An 8,381-nucleotide genomic window follows, 5' to 3' on the forward strand; every position below is an offset into this window, starting at 1 on the left:
TTGGCTGTTTGGAAACCTGATTAGAGGAGGGAATGACTGGGCCCAGGAGACTAGATCAGAGGCTTTGCAATAACATGGGTGAAAGGTGGAGTGGTCTCAACTGGGGGGAGGGGGGTAAGGAAGAGAGAGAGAAAGAAAGAGAGAGAGAGAGAGAATATGACAACTCCTTAGAAAATGGAATTGGCCTGACTTGTTGAAGTTTGAGGAAGAAGCAACGTTAAGAATGACTCTGGGTTATGTGTAGGATAACTGGGCAGGCAGTGGCCACATTCACTGAAGTGAGGAACACAGGAGAGGAAGCAGCAGGGTTGAAGGGGAAGGGAGACAGGGACATTAAGTCATCCCTTTACCATGTCAGTGTTCTCTGTACTTTTGTGTTATGGAGCTCTCTTGATTTAATTTTTTCTTCTGTTATTTTTCCCCATGATGGAAACTATGCTGCCACACTTGGTTAAATCCATTGTCTGACTTTGTCAGAAAATAAAAATTTAGAAGTGCTGCTGCCATCCAATATACACAAAAGCCACTACAGTGAGTAGAGTATAGGTCAGTCCTCCAGACCAGAAAGCCCAGCATTCTCCACTTCGACAGATTTTCTATGAGACACACTGAAAAAATAAATTGAAAAAAAAAAAAAAAAGACAACTAGATGGTGCTTGAAGGTTTAAATGAATATTGGAGGTAAACAATAGATTTCATGTGGGTGTTCCAATAGTGGTGTGATAGGAAAAAAGCCGTAAGCGAGCACTTCTATCCCATTTTCTTTGCTTTTAGGCAAATTATCAAAACATCTTAATAAGGAGCCCACATAGGAGAAAGCCTCTGATGAACTCAAGTAATAGAAGGAAAACAATGAAACTTTTGAAACCGATTTCAGAGTTAGCCTGCAAAACATTAAGCTTCCCTTCAGCCCAGCATTTGCACTCAGTGCCCGCCCCACCCCCACCTTCACATGCTCCTCAGCATTCTCGGTTTTTAGACAAGGAAAACATAAGCATCTGGCTACGGCAAACATAGCAAGTGGTCTCCAAAACACAGTCTTGGGAAAAGTGAAAAGTATAACAAACAAAAGTCATAGAATACTAAATCTGTCACAAAGTGACTGACCAATGATGTTTCCTAAACTCTGGGATTGTGGACAGATATTTACTTTCTTAATTCCCCTGATCTGTTATTAACTCTTTCCCTACAGCTTTCTGTTTTGTCATTAGATATACCACAGACTATGGCAGGCATGGAAGATTGGTCATGGTCTTGTGTCTCAGTCAGTGCTGGCTGGAATAACAAGATACCTTAGACTGGGTAATTTAAAAGGTGAAAGATTTATATGATCTGAAGAGAAACCAGAGTATAGACTGGGTAATTTATAAACAGCATACATTTATTGCTCAGGTTGGCTAGAAATTCCAAGATCAAGGCTCTAGCAGACTTGGTGTCTGACGAGGGTTCATTCTCTGCTTCAAAGATGGTGTCTTCTAGCTGTGTCCTCACTTGGTGGAAGGGGCAGATTTTATAAGGGCACTGATCCCATTCACAGAGGGGAGCCCCATGACCTAATCATCCCCTAAAGACCCCACCTCCTGATGCTTTGGGGGTTAGGTTTCAATATACGAATTTTGGAGGGATACAAACATTCAGATCATGGCACTCACTTTTCAATAAGCCCAGCTGAAACCTCAGAATCCTTCACAACACAATGTACCATGAGTTCAGTGTCAATTAGTAGAAATTGGCCCATGTAGCGCATTGAGTTGTTGGTGCCAATTGTTTCCTCCTCCCTGTTTATATGCTTTTTGCCAACTAATTTTGCATTTCTTCCCACTTTCCTTTTCTTGACCTTAAGATTGGCCACATAATTTACTTTGACCAGTGAGATGTTATTAAACTGATGCAAACAGAGGCCTGAAATATGCTTTTATAGTTATAAGTCTGCCTCATTCTGTTGCCCAAAGCAAGTCACAAGGGCCAAGTAGGCAGAGACTAGAAAGTTACATAGAAAAGAATATAGATATAGGGAGGGGTAAAGAATTGGGGTCAATAGTAAAATCTGCTACAAACTTAATCATAGCTTTGTTTTGCTGCTAAGAATTAAACAGTGGATTGAGGTAGATTATAACAGAAAATGCCTGTATTTGGGGTGGGGGCAGGTTGGTTTAAATAAGATGATGAGGGAGGGCTTCTCTGAGGGTTAAGAGCTGAAAGCTGGAAAGTAAACACACTTGCTAAAGGCTAGGAAGAGTGTTTCAGGCATAGAGGTCTCTGCCAGCACACATAGAATCCCTGTGTGTGTTGCAAAACTACACCCTGTCTGAAGAGTTTAATCTCAAGAGGGCTGCCTGGCTTGGCAAGCAAAGCTGGGGCTGTGTTTCCATCCCCATTGGTTCAGCTATCTCAGATAAGGGCACAGACAGGGAAGTGTCATGGTGTGTTATGAGAACTATTTGGAGGCCACTATGGCTTGCAAGCATGATCAATTGGAAAGCATTATTTATATCACAGAATCACCCATTTATCATAAAGATTAATCCTAAGGGCACTATGAACATCTAGGTTTGTTAGACTAGTATGTGTCACAGCCTGAGTAGAAGGCATTTAAACTTAAGATATTAAGAATCACTGCCCAATAATCAATCTGCAATAAAATCAAAGAGCCTTTGAAATAAAAATGTACATTAATGAGAGAAATATATGCGTGTGTGTGTGTGTGTGTGTGTATATATATATTATGGTTTACATGTGTTGTTTTCAAAAAGCATTTTATACGGTGAGTCACAACTCAGGTCAAGGTAAGATATTATATTTACCTGTTTCCTTTTTGTGAATAATTCACTTCAGAAAGAAAAATGAAATGGGAAGAAAATGAACTTTCCAATAGGGTTTTTGAGATCATAAGTGCCATCTCTTCATATTGTAGTTGGAAACAAGATGAAGGCAGATGAGTAAGGTTGAGTCCCAGCTCATCCTATTCTATGAATTGTCCATCAAAGAACATCATTGTCAAGAAGCACTAAGTGGAACCTCCTGGTCCTCCCTTCTATTTTAGAAATGTTTGTCTTTGTGTCATATTAGAAGCAGAAAAGAAGGATTAAAGGGAAGGCTAAATTCCATGATCCTTGCTGGAAGAGCCCCAAATCCTGGTTCTTGGGTTCATGGGGGATTCTGAGATTGTGTTAATGACTCCTATTTCATGAAAGAGACAGAGGGGAGGGAAACCAAAGAACAAACATTCAGAGAGATGAGGGATTGAAGTTGAGCATTCTGCAGTGACTAAGCAAGCAGCTGGTGTGTGGCTGGACAGCTTGAATTCTCTGTGGGTAGATTGGATATTTGGATGGAAGGGTATGAGTTGCTTGGCTTGAGCTTTCATTGTGAGCAGCAGGTGTTATAATGGGCAGCCTGGATACCTTTTTTTTTTTTTTTTTTTTTTTTGAGAGGCTGGAGAGGGAACCAGACTTTTGCCATTGCTACTTTTGTAGCAAAACATTTTTTGCTATTGTTTCTAGTACATCCATTCTGAATCTCATTTGATAGAGTTGGACAGAATTAAACCATTTAACAAAATTGGGCCGAAGTGGGTATTTTAGGAGGGTCACGTTTGCATATTTGAACACTTGGATTCTATTTCATCTTAGGCCAGAAGCTTTAAAAAGTACAGCATTCTTTTCAAAGTACTATCATGCAAAAACATTTTTATGGTTTTTACTTTAAGAGAGGGAGAACCTATGTTAAAGAACCTGTATTGTTACCTCTGTCTTTGGCAGATTTTGGATTAGAATCCATTGCTATTGTGGAAAATGTTCTTGCTACTAATGGCAGCTATTACTTCATTATATTTACCTGTTTCTTTCTGAAGTCTTCCTGAGATTCATACATATGGGTACTAGCTCCAAATTGTATAAAACAAACAACAACAACAAAAATCCAACAGTTTCAAAGTGAAATGCGAAAAAGGAAAGATAGAAGTATCTCCCACCGCTCCTCTTTCCCCCAGGAGGCCAGTTGTCCACATGGTGACCTCCACTGGGAAACACATTGGGTACTTCAAAGTCCAGCTGGCTTTCTGTGGGATGTGCAAGAAAGTTCTTGCACATCACACTCTTGATCTCTGCAAATGACTGTTTTACTGCACTGACATTTCCTTCCAAAATCAGGTGGGAAGGGTTTTCCTAGTCTGCCTGCTCCCTTTTGAATAGAATGCCCTTTGCAATTGCTGATGCAGTTGCCCATCTCCAGCATGAGCCAGGCAAACCAGCAGAGCATTGCTTGAGCACCAGGACGCAATGTCTCACTGGTTGGATAATGGTGACAATCTGGGAACAGGCAGTGACTTATGTTGATCAGGATCTCTCCTGCTCAAACTGATGGCTGGGAAGCGGGCCCTTGGCCTGCAGACAGGACAGCATGTTCCCTCACTGGCTGGCTGCAGGGTGGGAAGCACTGCTAATCTGAGCAATGCAAGCCCATTAATCTTGGAATTATCTAAGAAAAGGCAATTGCCTGGCACTTCCTCAGTACACAAAGCAGGAGCTGCTATCACTACTGCCATCAGCAAGGTCTAATCGGACAGAGACTTCAGAACAGCTGAATAATGTACACACAGATATCTACTGGTCCCGGAGATATCTGAGTTCCAGATGAAAGTGGAAATGGCAAGAAATGCATTTTGGGCTGATTAAAAACTCTACACAAGTTATCCTCAAACTTTAGTTGTAGTTGGAGAGATTGTTAAAGACATATTCCTGGGTCCTTCTCTAAGAATTTTGAATTAGTAGGTCTGGATCAAGGTTTAAGCCTTTGAATTTCTAACAAACTTCTGGGGGATGCTGATGCTGCAAGTCCAGGGACTGCACACTGAGTTGCATTGCTCTGTACTCTTTAGGCTGCAGGGTTAGTTTCCTAGGAAATTTCCACTCTCTCCCTACATGTTCTGGAACCACTGGAATTTCTGACTACTGGTTTTTGAGCTCTGACTGGCCCATAGTTTCATACTAAATTCAAAGCCAAGAGAGAGATACCACCATTATTAGGGGGCAGAGAGTGAGACAAAAATGTGTAGCTATATATTAATATATATTTTTTATTTTATAACCAACAAAATAGAGTTTTACAAAGTTCTCCCTCAGCTTCTCAGGGAAAGATGTTGGGTTAAACAAGAGTGATGAGAGAATCCTACCCTGAGGTCCCTGAGGTGCTAAACAGAGCCCACTTTGCATTTACATAGCCAACAAATGTTGATGATTTTGAGATGATCCCTTGATATTGAAAACAGAGATGTGCACTGATTCCTGCTGTGACCAGGCTATTGGAACATTTGACTGACTCAATAATAATTATCCCTGTAGTGTTCTCAGGTAACTATTGTGGAATTGCTGGCTCCACACTCAGTTTCCCCTCCCCCAATTAATGTTACTTTCAACACTACTCAACAGATTTTGAAAAAAATATATTTAATACCAAAATCATATATTAATGACCAGTGTTGTATATGTAACTACTGTAAAATCCAGATAAATAATTATCTGTAGTCAAGTAAGGTTTCCAAAAGTATTAATAAAATTACTAGATGAGGAAATAAGTTTGATTGTGCTTTCATGCTATGCACACAGAGAAAAAAAGTAACAGACTCTTCTCTTGTCTGAATATGCATCACTCAGCACATTTCTTTGTCTACCTAAATTGTGAATGTGTGTTTTCAAGTATCATAACAAATCAAGAGAAGTTTGAGATGATCAAATATTATTGTATTAGTCAGAGTGGGTCCAGTAATTCTTCAGTAACAAATGGCCACCAAAATCCCTTGGCTCCCACTATATGCCCAAAACCAGTCAGCTCTGCTTGTTATGGTTACTCAAGGCCAATGTTGATGGACAGTCTATTGTGATGCATACCGTCTGTCCTGATTGGAAAGGCAGAAAGAGGGCAAGGTATAACGCATCACACTAGCAATTAAGTGCCCTGGCCCAAATGTAACACATGTCCCTTCTGATCACAATGAACAAGCCCTTTGACTGACCAGGAAGTAGTCACAACCTTTCCTACCTTCAAAGCAATAATGAAGCACAACCTCGTATGAGGGAAACTGGATATTGGTGAACAGTAAGAAAGTCCACTTCAAGTGCAATCTTCACAACAGTTTGGATATGGAAGGAAAGAGATGGAAACTCTTTATTCGTCTACAAACTACAAATGCATGTCAGTCTGTGGCATGAATCCAGGTCTAACTAGAACCTTTTCAGAGAGAAGGTCAGATCTCTTTCTGGAAAATGGTAGAATTAACATTTATATCAGTCACTTTAAGATAAAGGATTAAGACCATCAGGTTAAACCTCTTGTGCTATTAGTCTATAAGATATAGTGGGAAGGGCACTGCATGGCAATGAGAACATGATTCTAGCCTTGTATCCACCACTCTGTAACTTCAGATAGATTGCCCACCATCTCTGTATATGAAGTAGTTAGAGAAATTACTCAGCTTCCTTTCAATTCCAAGATTCTGTGATTCTATGAATTATAATCTTCATTTGGATTGGTGTAATATTGACCAGAGTATGAGGTAGTGGAAAAAAAGATACTGGGAAGTATTAATGAGAATAGTGCTGGCCTCATAATGGAGCATACATAAAGCATATAATGAGTTCCCTTTGCTATCATAGATACCTTTCTTTGGCACTAGAGTTGAGTTACCCTCCCCAAACCATCTAAAATGCCAAGATTACAGTTTGGTTGGAAGTCTTGTATCCAGTGCTGGGAGGGAGCAGAGCAGTAATGATTAATTGTACAGGACAGTGACTCTGGCTTTTCACCTGCCTGGTCTCAGTAGCTTTCAGGGTCCTGTCTATTTGGATCGATGGTTTGCTAATTACAAACTGTCTTTGGAAGGCTCCAGCATCCTCTCTCTGGTGATTCATGTTTTTGCATTGATTTTCACATAAGCTAAGATGCAGTTGTACCATTTAAGCACTTGGAAATTGGTCATCAAAGAACTATTTTGGACTTAATAGATTTGATAACACTTGAAGACTCTTTATGTTTTGATTTTTGGATTATGCTACCTAATATATGTCCTATTTATCTGCTTTTTTAAAGAACTCCAGGAACGATAGGCTCTGATTTATGGGTGAGCCTTTATAGGCAGCCAGAGATGAAATAAAATCTAAAAATTAATTCAGTTTGATCATGGCTACTTATTCAGTGAATATTTATCTTACTTAGATCTGAATTTTTTTCCTGCTAGTGAGGTGGGTTTTTAAAATTTTATTTTATTTTAATTTTTTTGAACATCCTAAATTGTTTATTAGGTATGAACCTTACAAACATTACTTACATTAGCGGTAACGGTGCAGCTGCAGAGTTCCGCGCCTTCTCCAAGCTGCACGGCGAGACCCACCAACGGTGTGGCGGCACTTACGGCCCTTTCCAAGGCCACGACTCTTCCGGCTGCCGGTGTCAGCTCACGCATCTCCCTGTGCTTGTGGACCCGTTTGGTGATCAACTGGGTCTCAGGATTTCTTCTAATAGCTTTATGGAAGAGATCAAAGAGGATAACCTCAAAAAATTTGTACGCGGCATCTTCACCAACCCAGTAAGAATTCAGGACTCTTAGAGCCCCACGGTGGCGTCCAGCTCGCTCCTAGGCAACAGACCGAAGGCTTTGAGCAAACTTTAGCTGTTTGACACCATGATGGACAGGCTTGCTATAGGTTGCACCCTTAGGAACTGGGCATTTGATGCCACCGCGGCGCACACGAATTCTATGTATGACAGCCTTGCTTGGCCTTGTATCCCAGTCTGTGCGCCTTATCCAGTGGGGTGGGGTGAAAGTCTGTGGAGTGCAGAGAGCTGGCAGTATTGCCAGCAGCAAACGCTCAGAGAAAGCAAGTGCATTACATCGGACTGCTTCTTCCTCCATAGCTCCTGGGTGTGCTTGTATGCACCCATCTTGGCTTACCTGATGGCTGCCGCCAGACGGAAAGGAAAGAGGCTTTTGATATTCATTTTAAATGAGGAGTTCTTTTGCTCTAAATTGTGATTGGACCTCAATCACCAAACTGTAAGTTTAGACTACATCAAGTCCTTTGGATCGTATGTACTAATTCAAGAAAAATTGCAGTTAATAGATCCTCTAGCAGATAGCTGTAATTAATGATCTAAAGCGATGGTTTTTACAATTTTTTGAATACTGGAAAGCAATATATTCATGATTAATGTGGAGTTTGATCTAGCTGATGAGGGGTTCCTGTCTTAGCACTCCAAGCTCCACAACTTTCTTCTGATCTTCTCAGGTTGCCCTAAGGCAACTAAGAACACATTTGGGAACTCCTCCAAAAACAGTGGTCTTGCAGCTTTGGAACTGCACTTCAGCATATTGGTCAAGCATGGAC

The 8,381-nt window shown here is 40.7% G+C and overlaps 1 pseudogene; it reads right to left on the minus strand.

The window, feature by feature from the left end:
- Positions 1-7,325: 7,325 nt before the first annotated feature.
- On the minus strand, positions 7,326-7,938 carry LOC138386708 (large ribosomal subunit protein eL15-like; annotated as a pseudogene).
- Between the last annotated feature and the right edge of the window lie 443 nt (positions 7,939-8,381).

The sequence above is a fragment of the Eulemur rufifrons genome, chromosome 7 (genome assembly GCF_041146395.1).
Source record: "Eulemur rufifrons isolate Redbay chromosome 7, OSU_ERuf_1, whole genome shotgun sequence".
Lineage (NCBI taxonomy): Eukaryota > Metazoa > Chordata > Mammalia > Primates > Lemuridae > Eulemur > Eulemur rufifrons.